Below are 24,697 nucleotides of genomic sequence, written 5' to 3' on the forward strand. Positions count from 1 at the left end.
CTTGTAGTCCCATCGGACGATGCCTGCACAGACCCCCGAAGCCTGCACAGACCACCGGCAGGCCAGCACAGCCCCCCGGCAGGCCGGCACAGCCCCCCGGAGCCTGCACAGCCCCCCGGCAGGCCGGCACAGCCCCCCGGAGCCTGCACAGCCCCCCGGCAGGCCGGCACAGCCCCCCGGCAGGCCGGCACAGCCCCCCGGAGCCTGCACAGCCCCCCGGCAGGCCGGCACAGCCCCCCGGCAGGCCGGCACAGCCCACCGGAGCCTGCACAGACCACCGGCAGGCCGGCACAGCCCCCCGGCAGGCCGGCACAGACCACCGGAGCCTGCACAGACCCCCTGGCAGGCTGGCACAGCCCCCCGAAAGGCCCGTACAGACCCCAGAGAGGCTGTACAAGGGCAGGAAAGGGTTTTTCTTATTCCGATACCGGAAGTCCCATAGACTTGAATGGGACTTCCGGTATCGGAATCGGCGATACCGATACTTTTTTTAAAGATCGGCCGATACCATCCGATACGATACTTTGAAGTATCGGACGGTATCGCTCAACTCTACTCATTGCACATTTCTTCCTCTTTTCCTGCACTTCTCTCTCTATCACTCTATCACACAGCACGTACCCAGGGCTGGATCATATCATACTGTTCCTCATCATCCTCCCTGTTCAGCTCTGCTACGGTCAGACATTCCCTAGTCTGTTTCATCCCAGACATGAGAGTATCAGCCTCCGAAGTCAGCTGCCACATGGCGAGCGATCTGCCTTTCTGTACTGCCTCTCCTGTGGTGATGCAGTATCCTCCCGGTCCAAACTCCCTGTACCTGGGGATTCCCTCAGCCGTTTTGCCCCAGATCTCAGGGCAACAGCCCATGCGATAAGTTGCCACATTATTGAGCCACCTGCATACTGCCCTGGCCTTGTCCTTGGCCTCTGTTCCACATTGCTGTAACCTGCTGCTGTTCTGGCCTACTGCTGTCCTGGCCTGTCGCTGTGGATGGCTGGGCTTCTCCCTTAAGAAACATTACATGGTTACTGCTTCTAATCCAGGCTCTATGGCCCATCCATACGGTTTGGGCACCGTGGCACAAGTGACTCCTAGAGAAAACCCTCCCTTCCTAAACTGCAGCTGACCCCTCCTATATTAACTATCTACAGCTCTATACCTAGAACTATAATGTACCCCATCTTGTGGCTAAATTTGGGTACTACACTTTCCCTATGTCAAAACTATAATACATAGCAAGTCAAGTGTATGTAGATTTATACAAATATAAGCATAAAAAATATTTACACTAAGGAAGGGCATAGAGTATTACTTGATTCCGGTACACTCATTACATTCCCCTTCCTTTCACAATGGTCATCCCTGACCATTCACCCAGAACCTTTAATCTTTTACATCAAATGCTCCACACAGGGAGGTCAAATACACATATCCATACACATATATACATTAACTCAACATGAGCCAAAACTGTACTCTTGAAAATAAGTACCTGGTTCACATACCTCCAGGATATTCTCTCAATACCACAAATTTACAGAAACGTGACCACACTGTTGGGTCAACAGTCTTTTTGGGGATGTGTCCCCCTCCCTTTGTGCAAAGTATGGTCCTGTGAGCTGTGTGTGCTGCCTGGTTCTAAAGCGCAGTATGTTGCTGCAGCCACACCCGGTTCATGTGTCCAAGGACCCGTTAGTTTCATGAGTGTAGAGGAGCCTGCTTTTTAGCAGGAAAGGCGTAACTGTTGTGAACACTCTTAATCTGACTTCTGAGTTTGGGCTTCCTCTGGTGGTGGCTGCGGGTAGTGGAGCTGGTCAGGTTGACAGAAGTCCATCACCTGAAGGCGATGAGTGGAAGTCAGGTGTTACAGACTGGGAAGATTTAAGTTAGCAAGCTTCCCTCAGTTGCTGCTGGTGATTTGTTTTTCTTCCTGTGCATCTTGAAGTCCGCTTGTCCCCTGCTTGGTCTTGCATCGTTCAGATAAGTTATTTGTTTGCTGGAATCTTTTTGCATTTCATCCAGTTTTGTCTTTCTCTCCTTTCTGCTTTGCTGTGTGGTTCAGCATTGTTCCCTGCAGGGACCGGTGCTGGACCCCGCTCCATATGCCACAGCTTATGTCAGTCTCTTCAGTATTGCTAGTCCCCTGTTATAGCAGTGTCTTTGTTTTTGCTTCCAGTTCACACCAGAATGCTGATCTAGTGAGGGAGAGGTCGTGTGGCCTCAGTATTTTTGCATATCAGACGTGTTGGATTTTTTAGGGTTTTTGCGTGATTGCAGACAGTATCTTTTCTGTCCTGTGCTATCTAGACAGTTTGGGCCCCATCATTTGCTTACTCTATTTTCTGCCAGTGTTTGTGCCTCATCTTGTCTCACCGGCAATATATGTTTGGGGGCTATATATTCCTTTGGGCTTCTGCTCCGGGTCAGTTTAGCTTTCCACTTTTTTGCTTTAGGCTTAGTTAACTCTTTGGCTGTGCCGAGGCGTCTAGGGCATCGGAGGTATGTCCCTCAGCTAATTCTAGTTGTGTTGTTAGGTTTAGGGGTCTGCAATCTGCTTATTTGCCAACCTTTATGGTGTTCTGGTTGCCTAGCTTATTTCCCAGTTATCCTCCTCGGTGACCTAATCATAACACACAACAACTAAAACAAAAAAGTTCACTCCTGGCTGCACCAGCCGCATTACTCCCAACTCTGAGAGCGTTTCAGGGCTCTTTTGCCCACAGGGATGCAGAACAGTCCCGCATTTTCATCAGGTGCAACAAGCACAACTTAGACTTACAATAACTCACAATTCATCGGCACTCATCCTGTGCTGCTTTGTCCATCCTGGGGCTCCATGCCCGAGTTCAGGCTGACACTTCTGCAGCCGTAGACGTCGTTCATTGCCAGAAAGTGGCAGAGGCAGAGTTTGACTGTGCGGAGGCTGAGGGATAGTGGACTGACTGTTCTCATCTCGGGCCTGCACACAGTTCTGAGCTATCATCTTCAGTGCACAGATTCACTGCTGCTGCATAATAGCCCTTAGGACAGTCCTCTTTGAAAAAGAAGACCCAGTCCCCTTCCACTAGGGATCTCCCAAAGTTCACGGAGGCAGCGTTCACGTATATTTTGTCGTTAGTCCCTACAGGGGTTGGACAAAATAATGGAAACACCTATTGTTTTGGCATCATAATCTTCGAACATGTTATAAACATGCAAACCGTGACATATGGTAATGTTTTGTAGTTGATTATTTGTGTTATGTGATATGTGTATGTAAATTAACTGTTTGTTTTGCAGAATTGTAAGAACATTGATGAAAACCTGATATCAATGGCAGACCTCTCGGATTTTCAAGGAGGCCAAATTGTTGGTGCTTGTATGGCAGGTGCTAGTGTAACAGAAAGTGCCCGAATGCTTGGCGTGTCAAGAGGTACTATCTCCAAAGTAATGACTGCGTTTGAAAGAGAAGGAAAAACGTCTGCAGCAAAGCACAGGTCCAGCCGAAAGTCCAAGTTGACTGAGAGAGACCGTCGGACTCTAAAGCGAATTGTGAGAGAGGATCACAAGACCACGGCTCCGAAAATCACTGCTGAGCTCAATGAACACCTACAGAACCCAGTTTCCACGAAAACTGTTCGTCGGGAGCTGCACACATCTGGATTACACGGAAGAGCTGCAATTCGAAAACCGCTGCTCTCAATGACAAATGTTTCCAAGCAATTAGAGTGGTGTAGAAACATGTGATATTCTCAGACGAATCATCGTTTACCCTATTTCCGACCTCCGGCCGAGTGTACGTTTGGAGACAGCCGAAAGAAGCATTCCATCCAGACTGCCTTCTCCCAACCGTAAAACAAGGCGGAGGTTCTGTAATGATCTGGGGTGCTAATTCGTGGAGATCCGCCAGGCCAATGATATCCCTTCATGGAAGAATTAACAGCCACGATTACTTAGGCATTTTGGGCGACCAAGTGCATACTATGGAACGCCATCTTTCAGGATGATAATGCACCAATTCATACAGCTAGATTCGTTAAAGCATGGCACGAGGAACATTGTAATGAAGTTGAGCATCTCATCTGGCCCCCACAATCCCCAGATCTCAACATTATTGAGCATTTATGGCTGATTTTAGAGATTCAAGTTAGACATCGATTTCCACCACCATCGTCGCTCAAAGGACTGGAGGGTGTTTTAACTGAAGAATGGGCTACAATTCCTTTGGAAACAATTCACACCTTGTATGAATCCATACCTCGGAGAATTGAGGCTGTAATCGCCGCAAAAGGTGGACCTACACTATATTAAACTAACTTTTGTTGATGTTTCCAGGTGTTTCCACACCTGGTTGAGGAGGTAAAAGTGGCTGGGACCCTAGGAGGTAGCGACCATGCTATTTTAGAATTTTGGATAACTAGAGGCGGAAGACCTGTGAAGACTCAGACGTCAAGGTTAGATTTCAGAAAGGCAGATTTTAAGGGATTCAGAAAGAGAATTGGAGGGATCCAATGGCTGGATATCCTTAAAGACAAAAATGTCCAGGAAGGATGGGAAATCTTGAAAAATGAAATTCTCAAAGCACAGTTGTTAACAATTCCGAAAAGAGGGAAGAATAGGAAGCATTTAAGGAAACCAGGATGGATGAACACAGAACTTAAGCACATGCTAAAAAGGAAGCAAAAAATGTTTATAAAATGGAAAGAAGGAGGCATATCTAAAGAAGAATATAATGCTGTCTGCAGAACCTGCAAGGCACAAATCAGATTATCTAAAGCTGAAAATGAATTGAGGCTTGCAAGAGATGTCAAAAGCAAAAATAAAGGATTTTGTGGATATGTCAAAAGTAAAAGAAAAGTCAAAGATGCTATAGGATTTTTACAGGATGAAAATGATGAAATGGTAAGACAGGATGTTGAGAAGGCTGAACTTTTAAATTCCTATTTTGCATCTGTTTTCTCTCAGAAAGGAAATATAACATCAACTGTTATTCACTGTCCTATTAAGGGAATAGAAGAATCCAGGATATCTATAAACAGAAAGATAGTGAGGAAACACTTAGCTAACCTAAATGAATTCAAGTCTCCAGGTCCAGATGAATTACACCCCAGAGTACTGAAGGAGATAGCAGAAGAAATTTTTGAACCCCTCTCCATAATCTTTGAAAATTCTTGGAGAACAGGAGAAGTGCCAGAAGACTGGAGAATAGCAAATGTTGTTCCTATCTTCAAAAAGGGGAAGAAGGTGGACCCAGGCAACTATAGGCCGGTGAGTCTGACTTCTATACCAGGAAAGATCTTTGAACAAATTATTAAACAACATGTATGTCAATACCTGGATAAGAATGAAGTGATTAAACAGAGTCAGCATGGGTTTGTAACTAATAAGTCATGTCAGACTAATTTAATTTCCTTCTATGATGGTATTACTGATTGGGTGGATCAAGGAAATGCTGTAGATATAGTATATCTTGACTTCAGCAAAGCATTTGACAAAGTCTCTCATACAATCCTTATTGAAAAAATGACTAAGTATGGAATGGACAAGGCAACTGTTAGGTGGATTCATAACTGGCTTAGTGATCGGACCCAAAGAGTGGTCGTAAATGGCTGCACATCCAGTTGGAAGAATGTCTCAAGTGGGGTACCACAGGGCTCTGTCCTGGGCCCTGTATTGTTCAACATCTTTATCAACGATTTAGATGAAGGAATTGAGGGTAAACTGATTAAATTTGCTGATGACACAAAGCTAGGAGGGATAGCTAATACTAGAGAAGAGAGAGAGAGGATTCAAAAAGATTTAAATAAACTGGAGAAGTGGGCAGCAACTAACAGAATGGTTTTTAACAGGGAGAAATGCAAAGTACTACATCTGGGCAATAAAAATGAAAAAAGCATATATAGAATGGGAGGAATAGGGCTAAGTGACAGCACATGTGAAAAAGACTTGGGTATACTAATAGATCACAGACTGAATATGAGTCAACAGTGTGATGCAGCAGCAAAAAAGGCAAATGCAATTCTAGGATGTATTAACAGAAGCATACAGTCTAGATCACGTGAAGTAATTATTTCCCTCTACTCCTCTTTGGTCAGACCTCATCTGGAATATTGTGTCCAATTTTGGGCACCACATTTTAAAAAAGACATCAACAAACTGGAGCAAGTTCAGAAAAGAGCGACCAGAATGGTGACCGGTCTGCAAACCCTGTCTTATGAGGAAAGGTTGCAGGATTTGGGAATGTTTAGTTTGCAAAAGAGAAGACTGAGAGGAGACTTAATAGCTGTCTACAAATATCTAAAGGGCTGTCACATTGTAGAAGGATCAACTTTATCCTCATTTGCACAAGGAAAGACTAGAAGCAATGGGATGAAGCTGAATGGGAGGAGACACAGATTAGATATTAGAAAAAACTTTTTGACAGTTAGAGTGATCAATGAGTGGAACAGGCTGCCACGAGAAGTGGTGAGTTCTCCTTCAATGGAAGTCTTCAAACAGAGGCTGGACAGACATCTAACTGGGATGATTTAGCGAATCCTGCTTTGAGCAGGGGGTTGGACCAGATGGCCCAGGAGGTCCCTTCCAACTCTACGATTCTATGATTCTATGATTCTATGATTCTATGATTCCATTATTTTGTCCAACCCCTGTATCTCTCTTATGAAGCCATACCCCTGGTCAATGTTGGTGTGGATCAATTGCCAGTGAGAGCGGCGCCCAGCCATAGCATCTTCTCCATGTTGACGCAACTGGGCCCAGATTTCCTTCTTCCAGCTCACTGAAAGAAGAGTGACATCTCAGAGACAAGAAACAGGCAGTGGACCCGTGGCAGTGGACAGGGAATAGAGATTTGCATAATATTTGAACAATGCATTTCTCTAAAACAACAAAAAGGATTTCTTCAAGCAAGGTAAGGATATATTCATATCACAGTGCCTTTGCATACATACTATTAGTTTGGAATATAAACCTGCCACTTCCAAAAACCCATTTACCTCCAGATAGATTGGGAATATGCAGATAAAGAGATTGTCCACTACTTTATCATTGATGACCTATGCTTAGGATAGATCATCAATCTCTAATCAGTCAGGGTCCAGCACCTGGCACCCCAAACAATCAGCTGTCTTTGGTGTCGGTGGCTGCTGTCCAGAAGTGTTCAATTGCGGAGCTGCTGTGTCTTTTGATAGTGGCCATGGCCAGGTACTGCATATATGTCTATGTGGCCACCGACAAGAAGAACAGTAAATTGGCAGGGGTGTCGGACCCCGACCTAACAGACATTGATGATGATAAAGAAGTGGGCAACCTATTTAAATCATATCTGGCAGGCTTACTAGACATAGAAGAGAATCACTGCAAACTCCTCCTTGAGTGAAAATTTACAAAAAAGTATTTTATTGTGAAAACGCAAAGATATGCCAGTGTTATATAAGTATAGTTCTTTGTGATAAACAATAGTTATGTTTCGACCCTCTAGGGTCTTTTTTAATAATGTTGACTACATCACCTACCAGCACATTGGTTGACAGCATGTGTATGCCACATATGTGTACTGAACAGACTGACAATTTTCTGGGGATTAATTTTAGTGTACTCTTTGTGTAGTGAATAGTGACTATAAGGATATGTGCACACGATCGGTAAACATTGCGGGTTGGATGCTGCGTACTTGTGCAGTGTCCAACCCGCAATGTCCAGATATTATAGCATACTTGTCATGATTCATTTTTGGATCTGTGTTAGATTCTGGATTCTCATATATAAACTTTTTTCCTCTCAGGCCATCGGGGGTTAATATCAGTTTTTCCCCCCGGTGGCCGCTGGTGTAATTGCACTGCTAGATGAGTTTGCTGATGCAAGTTGTGACCACTCCCATATCCCTTTAAAAAGTCACCTGGTGCATCAGCTGACTGTTGGTTATACAGATCCTTTGGAAACCAACCGTGCTGAAGAAAGGATCTTTCTGGTGCAGTGGTGCTTCAGCTAAATGTTCTGATCGGGTGCCTTACTCTGCTGTTCGGTGCATTGCAGCAGAGAAAGCTAAGTGTTGTTTGTCTTACCTTGTCTATTATTTTCCCATGGTGTTGTATTAGTGCAGCGGTGGGACCTTTGTCCGCACTTGCCAATTCCCTACTGAGGGATAGGTGCAGGGTAAGTGAGGGCTAAGGTATCTTGCTCGGCGACGGTTTGAAAGAAGCTCTATAGGGACATCAGGATAGTCCAGGGCACAGCCTCAGGAGAGTGCAGTAGGTGTTGATTTCCCCATTCCCTATCGCAGGGTCCACCATTGTAATTGTGTCCCCGGTGTTCCCTTGTTTGTTTGCTGTTTGGTGACCAACCGATTGCTGGGTCGTGTCACACAGGGCCAGTCGCTTTGTGACAATACTGGATTGGATTTCAAGAAACTTCATGCTTACTAAGTGTCTAAAGACGTCCACGGCTCACCAGTGAAGAAAGACATGCGGCGCGTCTCTCTAGACCGTAACATGTCATTTTCCCTTGTGTAGATGCCAGTCTCCACAAGAGACATTTCACCCATACAATCTATTAGACACGGTGAATCCGCATGGTTCAGTGAACACATGCAGATTCACCGGCATTCAATACATGGCAGCGCTTTGGACGCAGCGAACATGCACTGCGTCCAAAGCTCTGCCAGTTCCGGATCGTTGGCACATACCCTACCAGCTCCCTGCACTGCGCTGATGACTGGAAGTGATTGGCTGCAGAGAGAATAATGACAGCATTTTATAACATTTTTATTTAAAACCAAAGAAATTAGCAGGAGCATAAGTTGGTATAGGTGTAATGTGTAAGAACCTTTCACACTGTGGCCATTTATCAGACAACAACTAAGATAAAAACAAAATGAGCATATACCCTGTTGTAATTATGTAAGTGAATAGTAATAGTAATAAAAAAGTGTAAAAACCATCCTACTGTGGGTTTCTTTTTTGTGTTAAATGCCCACAATGTGAAAGTGCTCTTACTCATAGAACGCATACCAACTTATGCTCCAGCTCATTTCTTTCCTTTTTCTGTAGTTTTTGTAATTTCTTATACTTTGTACAAACAGGGGGTGGTTCCCCCTTTTGAGCTCTATAGCTTCCGTGGCAGAGTGTCTGAGCAGTTGGGCTTGGGTCCTTCTCTGCCCCGTCTACATTGAAGTTAGCTTACACAAGGTGAGGTTTAATCCTAGAGTATAGGACCATCCCGATTGGGTGAACCCTATTGTGGTGGGATGGATTTTACACTTTTTGATTAAAAAAAAGTGTTACCTAAGTACCCTTTACATTTACATGTACTATTACTATTCACTTACTTTCTACAAGATATATGTGCATTTCGTTTTTATCTTAGATTTTGTTATCATTCTTATTTAGGCAACTACCGTATATACCTCCTGAATGGGAGGAGACACAGATTAGATATTAGAAAAAACTTTTTGACAGTTAGAGTGATCAATGAGTGGAACAAGTTGCCACGAGAAGTGGTGAGTTCTCCTTCAATGGAAGTCTTCAAACAGAGGCTGGACAGACATCTGACTGGGATGATTTAGCGAATCCTGCTTTGAGCAGGGGGTTGGACCAGATGGCCCAGGATGTCCCTTCCAACTCTACAATTCTATGATTCTATGATTCTATACTCATGTATAAGCTGACCCAAGCATAAGCCGAGGCACCTAATTTTGCCAAGAAAAACTGGGAAAAGTTATTTACTCGAGTATAAGCCAGGCATGCATTGTCCCCTCATCTCTATTCTGGTATGCATGGTTCCTCATCCTCCTCCTTGTATGCATGGTCATCTCATCCCTATCCTTATATGCATGGTTCCTCATCCACATCTTGGTATGCATGGTTCCTCATCCCCATCCTTGTATGCATGGCCCCTTCATCCCCATCCTTGTATGCATGGCCTCCTCATCCCCATCCTTGTATGCATGGCCCCTTCATCCCCATCCTTGTATGCATGGCCATCTCATCCCTATCCTTATATGCATGGTTCCTCATCCACATCCTAGTATGCATGGTTCCTCATCCCCATCCTTGTATGCATGGCCCCTTCATGCCCCTCCTTGTATGCATGGCCATCTCATGCCCATCCTTGTCTGCAAGGATCCTCATCCACATCCTGGTGTGCATGGTTCCTCATCCCTATCCTTTTATGCATGGCCCCTTCATCCCCTTCCTTGTATGCATGGCCATCTCATCCCTATCCTTATATGCATGGTTCCTCATCCATATCCTGGTATGCATGGTTCCTCATCCCCATCCTTGTATGCATGGCCCCTTCATCCCCATCCTTGTATGCATGGCCTCCTCATCACCATCATTGTATACATGGCCATCTCATCCCTATCCTTGTATGCATGGTTCCTCATCCCTATCCTTGTATGCATGCCCCCATGAGAAAAGCACATAAAAAAAACAAAAAACATCCTACTTACAGTCACAGCGCGCCCTTGGAACATCTTGTTCCGATGACAGCTGCTCCTGTGGCCAAGCGATCAGGTGTCCCTGCACATTAAGAGAATGAATATTCACTTCACTCCACGCCTATGGGAGTCGAGAGAGGTGAATATTAATAACCCATAAGTAGCGTGCACACGTGATCGCCTAGCCGCTGCTGGAAGCCGGTGGCTGCGGCTGACACTGTGCGCACTATAAGAGGAATTAATATTCACTGCTAGCGCAGTGAATACTCATTTCTCTTTATCAGCGGGCACAGGACTTAGCCACAGCCGCGGGCTCCTGTCTCCTGTGACCCGCTGCTACGCCGCTCCCCCTCCTCCATCGTCTTCTGGGACAATGACTCGAGTATATGCCGAGGGGGGCGTTTTCATCACAAAAAAATGTGCTGAAAAACTCAGCTTATCGTCAAATATATACCGTATATGGAAGTGTTATTCGACCAATGTATGGCACTGTTATTTTAGCATAATATGTTATTTTTAAGCACTATAAGGCTATGAGCACACATTGCGGATCTGGGTCGCCCTCCCAGGGCAAGCGGGGTACTCCGTGCCGGGCCGGTGTCAGGGGGATGTGTCACAGCGGCGGTGACCCGGTCCGTGGCCCTGGGTGCCCAAATCAATGGTGGTTTGTAATGTGGTTTATATGAATAGTTCGTGACGCCACCTGTGGTGTTCGGCAAATGAGATGTTAGGCCGACGCTGCATGCAGATCCGCTGGGGCTGGTGGTGTGTTGCAGCCGAGATGGTGTAGCTCCCCACAGGTGAAGCTGTAGCCCCAGGGCAGTGTAGATGTGAAATTAGAGGAGAGGCATGAATGGTGTGGATGCTGGTACCCAGATGTAGCAGTGCTGAAGGTGTTAGCGCACAAGTGAATGGAGGACACCAGGGCCTGTAGTTCCAAAGCTTTACTCACAGTCCGTAGTACACACAGGTGCCTGCCTCCGTGCCGTGTCCTCCAGGTCAGAGACTCAATCAACCTCCCGGGCAAGTCAGGACTCTCCTCTCCAACACTCCGCCAACATGTACCTTTCTGAACGACTCCTCTATAGCACCTTAAAGTGTGAAGATCTCCCAGTACTGAGTTACACTGGAGTTCCTCCTGACAGATGTTCCCAAGAACCTTACTTGTACGGCAGACAGCTGTAGCCTGCTTCGGGGACTCCCTTCTCCTGAGTCTCGCCTCTCTATTCAATTGCTGTTGTGCCCCAAGTCTTAGATGGGAGTAGTGCATTTACAGCCAACTACTCCACCGGTGTCTGCTGTAGAACCATAAGTGTCCATACAACCTCGGGGAGCGGGCCCTGGCCTTGCGCTGAGAACCTATAGGCAGGGTTCCTCTTCTAACCCACGTCTCCTCTCTGTTCTCTCTACTCCTTCATTCCGTACTTGTCTTTCTTTCTTATGGAAGCTTAGGTTTCAGTTCTACGTCTTTCTCCTTCTTTTCCTTTCCCGTGCCAGCTGGCTCAGATCACTGAGGCAGCTGCAGCACTCCTTCCTCCATCCCTTCTTTCAGGGATCCTCAATCCTGTCTGAGTGACTTCCTTCCTGACTGACCTTCTGTCAGACTGACCTGTCATCCTACACTTTCCCACTCTTTTATATACAGTATCTTAACTCCACCCACCTCACAGCACGTCCAGTGTTCCAAGCAGGGAACCACCAAAGGTGCTCTGTTACTCTCTAGGCACTGAGCCGCAATGTGGTTATGCATAACTACCCTGTCGTGTGGGGTGCGAGTGTTGGAGTGTGGAAAGGAGTTCTCAACTTACCCGGATGGTGGGGCACTACACCTTAGGAGAAGGTGCAGTACCTCTGTGGCGACTGAGCCTCAGGGGCGTCACATACCCCCCCGTTAAACACAGCACATCCGCGGGCTGCAAGGCAAACAAGGTTGACAATACAAGAACATACAAAATTTTATAATGCTGCACAAACATTCCTTATACTAAACTTCCTAATATAGGAGGTGCTCATTCTTGAACGTTACCAACAATTCCTAACTATCTATCTAAAATTCTAAGTCAAAAGTGCAAATTTTTACTTAATTCAAAGTGCTGTCATCTGTTACTCTCTTTCACTTCAATACTCTTCATTAACACGTTTCTTTATCACTTTTATTTTCTACTTTCCTTTTCAATTCTGCACTTACATTTTCCAATTCTTTATTCAACTCTCTTATCTCTGCATCTAAACAGTGTTAATTCTCTGTAAAAGCCATTTCTCAGTTACTAATACTCTTATAAAACACATTATCAGATAAAACACATTATCACTGTAAAACATTCAAAAGTTCTTTTAAATGCTGGACACCGCTCCCAGCCGGGATTTCTTGCAGTGTCCTTTGACACTCCAAATGAGGTAGACATCATCTTTTCAAAGTGTCCTTATGTAAAACCAAGAGAGAGCACCTAAAGAGGCGCAAACTATTAACAATAAAGTTTGTGATGCACTCCAAGTTCATGATCACAGAAGTTCAAAGTAGAAAACGCTGCCAATCAAAAACTAGGCAACAACTGGAAAAGCATGATAACAAAAATAAGGCACAATGGTGCAAACAAACCCTCTTGGGTAACGAGATTTGTGTAAATTCTAATGGTGATCCCCTCCTGGGGTTCTGGAAGCTGAAGTGGAACTGCTACCAGATGTAGTGTCTTCATCTTGATTCTGGCTACTTGCCAAACGCATATACTCTGCCTCTTCAGGGATAAGATTGACAGCTGCCTGTGCGGGTACGGTGGTAGCCGATGAGTCTGTTACTTGGGGTTCTGCAGGGGTTGCAGCCGGTATTTCTGCCATCAGCGATTCGGCCAGAGCGGCAGTGGGTACCGATAGATGTTGTTCCGCGACTGCAGGGGGTATCACAGCAAATAATACTACGGCCGGCTGTTGCGGGTATATGGCAATTTGGTGGCCACCCCCTGGTGTCGGCGCGATCACTGGTCCGTTTCCGTCTGCGGGTGCGGCTCCTAATACTAGGATCATGGTAGGGGCAGTCATCATACCTGCTACCTCCCGGTGATGTTCCGGCTCCTGCGGAGGCAGTGGATGGGGAATCATGGCAGCTGCAACCCCTGGGGTTGTCTGTCGTACGGCCGGAAGCTGTATCCGTCCAGGCTCAGGACCAGGACAGGCCGGCAGGAGCCTGTGCGGCCCCACCGGCTTCGGGCTGGGACTCCGCTCCCGTCCCACAATCTCTGGGACTCTCATGTATCTTCTCCTGGCAGGCCGCATCCCATGACAGCACCGGCCTGGATGCAGCGGCGGGCGCTGTAAAGGGGACCGAAGCAGCAGTACGCTCCGCGAGCGCTGTCTGGGGGAGGGCGGCTTCTCCCCACCATTTTCTTCTGGCCTCCACGCTCCTTCCATCATGGCGTTCTGGCGTTCTTCTTCCTGCCTCGGCCCCTTTCCCGCCACTGGCTTCTTCTGCCCCTCCTTCCGGGGGCGGCGTCTTCTTTCAGCGCCTCCATACCAAGCCAGTATACGAACCCCACGGGGGGTGGGCCATGTCGCTGTCACATAGTAATTCAGGCGGGGAAGGCACAATACTCTTCGCGGTCTTTTCCTAGGACCTCCCATCTCTTCACGCCCTTCTTCTCAGCGCCAGCGGCCATTTCTAATGTCCATTTTACAGTCTATTAAATTAGATCTTCTGCCATTTTCAAAAGTTTAAAGTCCAATAAATCTTAAGCACACAGAACCCGATGGCATCGGGTCTCGTCATCCTGTTCGTGACGCCAAATCGGGTCACCCTCCAAGGGCAAGTGGGGTACTCGGTGCCGGGCCGGTGTCAGGGGGATGTGTCACAGTGGCGGTGACCCGGTCCGTGGCCCTGGGCGCCCAAATCAATGGTGGTTTGTAATGTGGTTTATATGAATAGTTCGTGACGCCACCTGTGGTGTTCGGCAAATGAGATGTTAGGCCGACGCTGCATGCAGATCCGCTGGGGCTGGTGGTGTGTTGCAGCCGAGATGGTGTAGCTCCCCACAGGTGAAGCTGTAGCCCCAGGGCAGTGTAGATGTGAAATTAGAGGAGAGGCACGAATGGTGTGGATGCTGGTACCCAGATGTAGCAGTGCTGAGGGTGTTAGCGCACAAATGAATGGAGGACACCAGGGCCTGTAGTTCCAAAGCTTTACTCACAGTCCGTAGTAGTACACACAGGTGCCTGTCTCCGTGCCGTGTCCTCCGGGTCAGAGACTCAATCAACCTCCCGGGCAAGTCAGGACTCTCCTCTCCAACACTCCGCCAACATGTATCTTTCTGAATGACTCCTCTATAGCGCCTTAAAGTGTGAAGATCTCCTAGTACCGAGTTACACTGGAGTTCCTCCTGACAGATGTTCCCAAGAACCTTACTTATACGGCAGACAGCTGTAGCCTACTTCGGGGACTCCTTTCTCCTGAGTCCCGGTTCTCTATTCAATTGCTGTTGTGCCCCAAGTCTTAGATGGGAGTAGTGCATTTACAGCCAACTACTCCACCGGTGTCTGCTGCAGAACCATAAGTGTCCATACAACCTCGGGGACCGGGCCCCGGCCTTGCGCTGAGAACCTATAGGCAGGGTTCCTCTTCTAACCCACGTCTCCTCTCTGTTCCCTCTACTCCTTCTTTCCGTACTTGTCTTTCTTTCTTATGGAAGCTTAGGTTTCAGTTCTACATCTTTCTCCTTCTTTTCCTTTCCCGTGCCAGCTGGCTCAGATCACTGAGGCAGCTGCAACACTCCTTCCTCCATCCCTTCTTCCAGGGATCCTCAATCCTGTCTGAGTGACTTCCTTCCTGACTGACCTTCTGTCAGACTGACCTGTCATCCCACACTTTCCCACTCTTTTATATATCTTAACTCCACCCACCTCCCAGCACGTCCAGTGTTCCAAGCAGGGAACCACCAAAGGTGCTCTGCTACTCTCTAAGCACTGAGCCGCAATGTGGTTATGCAGAACTACCCTGTTGTGTGGGGTGCGAGTGTTGGAGTGTGGAAAGGAGTTCTGTTATGAATGGGTCACCGAGGAGGAACAACAAAAAGCTAAGACCCCGAAAACCAGAGAGGTTGGTAACTATGCAGATTGCAGATCCCTGATCTTAACCACACAACTAACAGTAGCAGTGGAGCATTCCTACGATGTTCCTAGACGCCTCGTCACCGCCGGAGGACTACACAAACCTAAAGCAAGAAAAGGGAAAACTAACTGCCCCAGAGCAGACCCCAAAGGAATAGACAGCCCCCCACACATGTATTGATGGTGAAGCAAGATGAAAACACAAACACAGGCAGGAAAATAGGTTGAGCAAACAATGGGGCACAACTAACTATAAAGAACAGGAAAGGAAAGACACTGTCTGCAATCTGCCAAAAAACCCTACAAAATAATGTCCAACACTTCTGATAACAAAATTAACCATGAAGTCACTAGACTTCTCCACTATATCAGCGCTCTGAAATATTCTGAGACAGAGCAAAAAGAGGCCAATCTAATAAGGGACTAAAAAGCAAATTGGCAAATACAGATAAATAAGAGTGGAAATTCAGCCCAGCCCAGCCGGGGCTGGCTGAACACACAAAAAACTGAATAGACCAACAAAATCAAGTGTGAACATTAACAAAAACACTTAGCTTTGAGAAGGCTGGAACAGAGCTGAAAACCAAGACCTGAGCAGCCTGAAGCAATCACCAGCACTGACTTAGGGCGTCGGCAGTCTTAAATCCAATCTAAGATCCCTGAGGTCCAATCGTCATCATCACCATCAGTTGGTAGATCTCCACTGACCAAATCAGCCTCACCACCTCTTGTCACCACCAGAGGGAGTCTGGAAGGCGAACTCACCACTGGTGGACCAGAGAATGAACTCACAACAGAGTTCCCAACTTACCCGGATGGTGGGGCACTACATCTTAGGAGAAGGTGCAGTACGTCTGTGGCGACTGAGCCTCAGGGGCGCCATAGATCCACAGCATTTTTCCATGCAAAATTGCACCAAAACCGCAAAGGAGTGCTCAAACAATGTTCATCAATGGGAATCCAGAATTGGTGGGCACATGCTGCTGAAAATTCCGCACTCATTCGCAGTGTTTTATTTTCCGCAGTATGTCAATTCTTTTTTGCAGATCTGCAGCGTTTCTGCACCAATTTGTCATGATCGCAGTGCAGGTTTTTGAGCTGCACGTCAGGGCTTAATGTCTGGAGCTCAGTGCAGGGTTTAACCGGCACACCTGGGGTTAATGATTGTGGCCTCTCTTTGGTTCAGAGCTTCTTAAACCCCTTGGAAGCTCCGATCCCTGTCAGTTATACTTTTGCCTTTGGCCGAGTGTGGTGACCTCTGTGTGCCTGTGCCTGTTCGTTGTTATAGCTTGTTTATATGGTTCTGACCCGGTTCTGTTCCCCGTTGTGAGTTTGCCTGTTGATACTGTACTGCGCTATCCTCTCTGTGTATGACTCATTGCCTATGATCTGACTACTCTCTGCTCGCCCCTTTTGTACCTTGCAGCTATCTCTGTGTATGACTCATTGGCTATGTCCTGACTATCCTCCCTGTCTATGCCCCTTGGTAACTTTGTCTCGCAGTTACCCTGCTAGGAGTTCTCTTGCAGCTCCTAGCTCTCTGGAGTTTAGGCCACGCCCCTAGCAGTCACGTGCTTCAGGTCCTGCTGTTCTGAAGTACGCAACTACTCGGCTGCTGCCCGCTCCACAGTTATCTTTAACCACAGTTCGCTTTACTCAGGACACACGCACTGGCTCAGTGAGCAAGTTCAGTGCGGTGTTCCTGACATTATAACTGACCTTGAATTTTTTTTTTCTCTCCTCACTTCTGCAGCATGGACCCAATGTGTGGTTTATCTGAGCAGGTGAAATGCTTGACTCAGTTGCTGCAGAAGCTTAGTTTGGAACACCAAGCTCTGGCCCAGTCCCAACGGTGGGTTGAGGACTCAGTTCAGGGGGTACTTTCCGCAGGCTTTCAGCAGGTGGGGAATAGAGATGTAATTTAAGTCCCACCCAAATCCCCAGTTAAATTGCCAGATGTGACATCGGCGGTCGTGCCCGCCGATGCCCCATCAGCGGCGGTAGCTGTCGCAGCCTCTCCTCAACTGCGCTCCACCGTCCATGCGCGCACCTGTCCTGCCTTCCCTCCTGCTGCACGCACCGGCCCTAGGTTGCGGGCGTGCGCCCGTCCGTCCTCAGCGTCTGGCCGTGGGCGGCGCTGAGGGGCCGGGCTTGAGGAGCTCTTCCGGGCGCTCAGGTACTTCAGGCGTCCTCCCCTGGTGGATCTCCAGCACCGTTCTGGCCGCACTCCTATTTCCTTGTGCTACTTCTTGGTGCTCGTCGCAGCACCTATTCTGTGTTTTGTCCGTTCCTCTTCCTAGCCTCGTTTCCCCTGGTCCGTTCCGTCTTCCCTGTCTGTCCCTGCCTGCTGGTATTCTTCCCCGGTCTGTTTCCTGTCCTCCAGCTCTCCCTGTCTACTCCAGCCCGGACACTCTTGCTTAACTCCTCCTAAGGTTCCTCATCTGTCCGTCTCCCCGCTGTTCCTCGCCCTGTCGCCCCACGGGCTTTTCTGCTGGGTTCCCCCTCCTCTGATACTCCCACCTAGGTACTCTCATCTTAGTCCGTAGTTCCTCGTCCTGCCTCGAGCCTGGCTTCTCCCTGAGCCGTCCCTCTTGGTACCGGCTGTCGCGGTTCTGACCCCTGTGGTCTTGCCCCTAACGATCCCTGTATAGGGGTTGGTCATCACCTGGCGTGCTCGGCCCAGGGGCTCCGGATCCGCAACCCAGAGGGTCCACTCTCGGATGTAGCTTGCTCCTGAGCGTCACACCAGATACGTTTTCTGGTAACAAAGATGAATTCAGAGCATTTAAGGAGGGCTGTAAGCTCTTTTTCTCTTTGAGACCCTGCTCCTCTGGGGATGAGAAACAGAGGGTGGGGGTGGTTATGTCCCTGCTTAGGGGGTCCCCACAAGCCTGATCATTTTCGCGTTCCTCTTCTGCCCCAGAGAGAATGACTGTGGATGCGTTTTTTGAAGCCTTAGGGCTTATTTATGATGAGCCTGATAGAGTACATTAGGCTGAGGACAAGGTGATGAGTGTCTGTCAGGGGGAGCACTCGGCCGAGTGGTTCTGTACTGAATTCAGATGTTGGGCAGCCGAGATTTCTTGGAGTGATGCCACCCTTCGGGGGCTGTTCTGTAGAGGCCTGTGTGAATGTCTGAAGGATGCCTTGGCACTCCATCCTCCACCTGACTTCCTGGAGGATGCCATGACCCAAGCGGTTCGCATGGATCGCAGACTGCGGGCTAGAGGCGTTATGCAACTGGAAACACCATTATTCTTCAGTGGAGATGAGACCCGGACTCTTCCTGTGGCTATGCAGGTGAGCACTGTCACCTGTGAGGAAAAGGAAAGAAGACGCCGCCGGGAGAAGCAGTTGTGCTTCTATTGTGGGGAATCTGGACACTGGAAGAAGGACTGCCCCTCCTGTCCATCATCCTCCAAAATGGCGGGAAGCGACTAGGTCTGGGTAGTAGTCGAGGAGGTTACCCAGACCTTCAGGTACAATTTTCCTCACGTACAAAAATGGTGCAGCAGGTGGAACTGGAACTTGGTAATGGTCCGGTTCAGACTACTGCTTTTGTTGACTGTGGTTCTGCTGTGAACCTGATTGATACCAAAATTATGACTCTTAATAAGATAGGGACAGTCAGGCTTCATGATCCTGTTAAAATTGTGGCAATTGACTCGTCCCCTCTTACCCAGGACGGTATCTGTTGCAGGTCTGAACATTTTTCTCTAAAAGTGGGTTCCACTCATGTGGAAAAACTAAGTTGTCTTGTGCTAGATAACTTGCCTGCAGGACTGGTACTGGGGATGCCTTGGCTTCAACGCCATAATCCTACCATTGATTAGGTTACAGGGTAGGTCACTCAATGGGGATGCAAGCATAAATGTGGTAACCTGGGACATCTTGTTAACGCTGTTAAATCCGTATCTGTGTCGTCTGTCGGTCTGGAAGGTATTCCGGAGTACCTGAAGGATTTCGAAGACGTTTTTTATGAAAGTGAGGCTGAGGCGCTGCCACCACATAGACCCTACGATTGTGCCATTGATTTAGTACCCGGGACCAAGTTACCTAAGGCTCGATTGTTCAATTTGTCTGGGCCTGAGCGCCAAGCCATGAAGGAGTACATAGCTGAGAGTCTCTGCAAAGGGCATATCAGGCCTTCTGTGTCACCTGTGGCAGCAAGATTCTTCTTTGTGATGAAGACAGATGGTGGTTTGCGGCAGTGCCTTGACTTTCGGGAACTGAACAAGATAAAGGTTAGGAACACTTACCCGCTTCCCCTCATCCCAGACTTTTGTAACCAGTTAGCTGGGGCCCAATGGTTCTCCAAGTTAGATCTCTGGGGGGCCTACAATCTGATAAGGGTTCAGGAAGGGGACGAGTGGAAAACTGTGTTCCTCACATCAGAAGGACTCTTTGAAAACCTGGTAATGCCGTTTGGGTTAACTAATGCACCCGCTATTTTCCAGAATTTCATCAATGTTGTGTTTTCTTACCTGATAGGCCATTTTGTTATTATTTATTTGGATGACATTTTGGTGTATTCCCCAGACAGGACATCTCACTTGCAACATCTACTTACAGACAGTTCTACAGAGACTCAGGGAGAACCAATTGTTCGCTAAATTGGAAAAATGTTTGTTTTTTGTACAGGAACTGTCTTTTTTGGGGTTGATTGCGTCCTTTGAGGGGTTTCGTATGGATCCTAAGAAGGTACTGGCGATCGCTGACTGGGTTCAGCCTCGAGATCTCAAGGGGCTCCAGCGCTTCTTAGGATTTGTGAACTATTATCGAAGGTTCATTAAAGGTTTCTCACAAGTGGTTAAACCACTCACGGATCTTACCCAGAAGGGCGCTGATGTAAAAAATTGGTCTTTACTCGCTAAGGAGTCCTTCTCAGCTATTAAGAAATATTTCATGCCCGCCCCAGTGTTGGTACAACCAGACCCGTCCAAACCATTCATTGTGGAGGTGAATGCTTCTGAAGTGGGGGTGGGAGCTGTGCTGTCCCAGGGTCTGGCCACCCTTACCAATCTCAAACCCTGTGCCTTCTTCTCCAAGAAGTTCTATTCAGCCGAGAGAAACTATGATGTAGGCAATAGAGAACTTCTTGCGGTCAAGCTGGCGTTTGAGGAATGGAGGCACTTTTTGGAAGGGGCGGCTCACCCTATCACGGTTATCACGGATCACAAAAATTTGGCATACCTTGAATCTGCTAAGAGGCTTACTCCTAGACAAGCCTGTTGGTCACTTTTTTTCACGATTTCAGTTCTCCATTACTTTTCGATGGGGTCCAAAAATGTTAAAGTGGATGCCCTGTCCAGAAGTTTTGACCCAGTGTCTCCCCCTGAGCCTCTGTTCTCCATTCTTCCCCCAGGGGTGGTAGTGGCGGGGGTCTCATCTGAGGTGGAACAAGAAATTCTAATGGCTCAGGCCCTAGCTCCGGCAACCAGGCCAGGGGTTAAATTGTTTGTTCCAGATTTATTGCAGCCTAGACTTCTGCAGGAGTTTCATGAGTCTAGGCTGAGTGCTCATCCAGGTATCACGGCCACGAGAGAGGCAGTAGCCAGGGGTTTTTGGTGGCCTTCACTAAGGTCCGATGTCAAGAAATTTGTTTCTGCTTATGGCGTGTGTGCCCATTCTAAAAGCTCGCATAACCGGCCAGCTGGGGAACTCATACCTTTACCGGTTCCTGATAGGCCATGGACTCATCTTTCCATGGATTTTATTACCGGCCTTCCACCTTCCAGGGGCAATACCGTGATCTGGGTGGTGGTGGATAGGTTTTCTAAACAGGCCCATTTCATTCCCTTGGCAGCATTACCCTCAGCTGAAACATTGTCAAGGTTGTTTGTGCAGCATGTGGTCCGATTGCATGGGGTACCCCTGAATGTTGTGTCTGACAGAGGTGTGCAGTTTGTGGCCGAATTTTGTAGGGAGTTCTGTATGAAATTGGGCATCTCACTCTTCTTCTCGTCGGCACATCACCTGGAGAGTAATGGTCAGACAGAACGCACCAATCAATCCCTGGAACAAATTCTCAAGTGTCTGACCTCCGCCAGACAGGAGGATTGGTATGATGCGTTACCACTGGCGGAATTCGCTTTTAACAACCGGGTGAGTCAGTCCACCAACATGTCCCCATTTCTGATTAACTATGGGTTTAATCCGCATTTTGGAGAGTTTTCACGGGTGGATTCCAGTTGTCTAGGGGTAGAGGGGTCCGTTCAATGGTTAAAAAACCTCTGGGCTGAAGTCCAGCGTAATATCTCTCGGGCCCAGGGGAGGTACAAATATTTTGCTGACAAAAAGAGAGCCTCGGGAGACATGTTTCAGGTGGGAGAGAAGGTTTGGTTTTCTACACGTAACATCAACTTAAAGGTACCATCAGCTAAGTTCGGACCAAAGTTCATTGGTCCGTACGAGATTATGGAGATAGTCAACCCAGTGGCATATAGGTTGCGTCTCCCCTCCTCCTTAAAAATATCCAATGTGTTCCATAAATCTCTGTTGAAATCCATAGGGTCTGTCAAAGAGGACTCCGAGCCTGTTGTTCCTCCAGTGCTGGTGGAGGGTCAATTGGAGTATGAGGTCGGACATATTGTGGGCTCTCAGCGGGTGCGCCGCTCTTTGCAGTACCTGGTCCACTGGAAGGGATATGGACCAGAGGAGCGCTCATGGGTCCCTGCTCGCTCTGTACATGCGGATTGCCTGGTTCGGGCTTTCCATGCCAAGTACCCGGGGAAGCCTGGGGGTCAAGAGGCCTCCCATTGAGAGGGGGGTACTGTCATGATCCCAGTGCTGGTTTTTGAGCTGCACGTCAGGGATTAATGTCTGGAGCTCAGTGCAGGGTTTGACCGGCACACCTGGGGTTAATGATTGTGGCTTATCTTTGGTTCTGGGAGAGCTCCTTAAACCCCTGGGAAGCTCCAATCCCTGTCAGTTATACTTTTGCCTTTGGCCGAGTGTGGTGACCTCTGTGTGCCTGTGCCTGTTCGTTGTTATAGCTTGTTTATATGGTTCTGACCCGGTTCTGTTCCCCGTTGTGAGTTTGCCTGTTGATTCTGTACTGCGCTACCCTCTCTGTGTATGACTCATTGCCTGTGATCAGACTACTCTCTGCTCACCCCTCTTGTACCTTGCAGCTATCTCTGTGTATGACTCATTGGCTATGTCCTGACTATCCTCCCTGTCTATGCCCCTTGGTAACTTTGTCTCGCAGTTACCCTGCTAGGAGTTCTCTTGCAGCTCCTAGCTCTCTGAAGTTTCGGCCATGCCCCTAGCAGTCATGTGCTTTAGGTCCTGCTGTTCTGAAGTATGCATCTACTCGGCTGCTGCCCGCTCCACAGGTATCTTTGAGCACAGTTCGCTTTACTCAGGACACACGCACTGGCTCAGTGAGCAAGTTCAGTGCGGTGTTCCTGACACCATTGACTTACATTGAGTCAGTCAAATCCGCAGCCAAAACACAAGTGTAAAAAGGTCTGCTGCGGATTTGCGTGCCAAAAATGCTGTGGAAAGGAAGGAGGAAGAGTGTGCGGGTGGAGAATATGTGTGAGCGTCTGTCTGTGTCTGTCTGCGGGTGTCTGTGTGTTTGTCTGTCTGCGGGTTTCTATGTGTGTAGCCAGATATCATCTGATGGAATATAAACACATGGGCCATGCACACAGTGAACAAGTCTGTAGGACAGTGTTCACAGCACCAAAAGACTGAAACACAGAAAAATACAGTATAACAAACGTATAAAAATACTCTGTTGTAAAAAAATTAACAGTAAACAGCAAATGCTAGTAAAAAGATGATGATAAAACAGGGTATTTGGTTGATACGTTTTTTGCAAAAAATGTATACTAAGCAGCTCTACCAAACGTCAAGGTATACCCATATCAGAGCAGTCCCTAACCGATGTATTTAAAAACCTGACCATGTGTATAGTACCTATATGAGCAGGATTCAGAAAGGTAATGTCCGATGTGGACACGCTGTGGAAGACGGCTTATATGTGCATGGCCCACAAGGGAGGGGTGGAGACCTCTATAATCTTGCAAAAACAAGAAACCAATTGAATATAAACACATTGGCCATGCACACAGTGAACAAGTTCTGTAGGACAGTATTCACACCACCAAAAGACTGAAACACAGAAAAACACAGTATAACAAACGTATAAAAATACTCTGTTGTAAAAAAGTAACAGTAAACAGCAAGTGTGAGTAAAAAGATGATAGCAAAACAGGGTATTTGGTAGATACTTTTTTTTGCAAAAAACGTACAGTATACTAAGCTGCTCTACCAAACATCAAGGTATACCCATATCAGAGCAGTCCTTAGCCGATGTATTTAAAAACCTGTCCATGTGTATGGTACCTATATGAGCAGGATTCAGAAAGGTAATGTCCGATGTGGACACGCTGTGGAAGACGGCTTATACAAGGGAGGGGTGGAGACCTCCCTAATCTTGCAAATACAAGAAACCAATTGAATATAAACACATGGGCCATGCACACAGTGAACAAGTCTGTTGGACAGTGTTCACACCACCAAAAGACTTAAACACAGAAAAACACAGTATAACAAACATATAAAAATACTCTGTTGTAAAAAAGTAACAGTAAACAGCAAGTGCTAGTAAAAGGGAGAAACATACTGTTTGGGTGTCATCCAGCATAAGGTTGTTTCAGATTGTAGATAAACAAGTGGTTAAAAAGGCATAATGTTGAGCGACAATTTTTTAAAATATTTTTTTTTACATGTCATACAGGCTATTAAATTGTCCAACTGGAGCATAATATTTATAGATCATCCCATTACATTATGGAGAAGAAGCTGAATTAGTTTAATGCAGATCCGTCTGAGGCGAGAACATCCATTACTGTAATGTTGATGATAGCAAATGCATCTCACAAAGAATCAATAGTTATTTGTAGTAGACTGGAACAATTAGCTTCTGGCTACCGAGAGCCATCTAGACAACGCTGAAGGAACTGGGAAGAGAGCCCAAAACTCAACCATCTCTAAGTACTTAATGGCAAGGATACAAAGGTCAAAGAGAGAAGATGTGTGTTCAGCCTCCGTCACTCTGCCTTATACAGAGGCAGGTTATAAGATACAGGCCAACGAAGGGATACAATATACTGTATCTCATAATGTAAACAGCTGGATAATGTAATGCACCCTTCTCCAAAGGCTTATGTG

Source organism: Dendrobates tinctorius, unplaced genomic scaffold (genome assembly GCF_039654945.1).
Source record: "Dendrobates tinctorius isolate UK_male_01 unplaced genomic scaffold, ASM3965494v1 ptg000006l, whole genome shotgun sequence".
Classification (NCBI taxonomy): domain Eukaryota; kingdom Metazoa; phylum Chordata; class Amphibia; order Anura; family Dendrobatidae; genus Dendrobates; species Dendrobates tinctorius.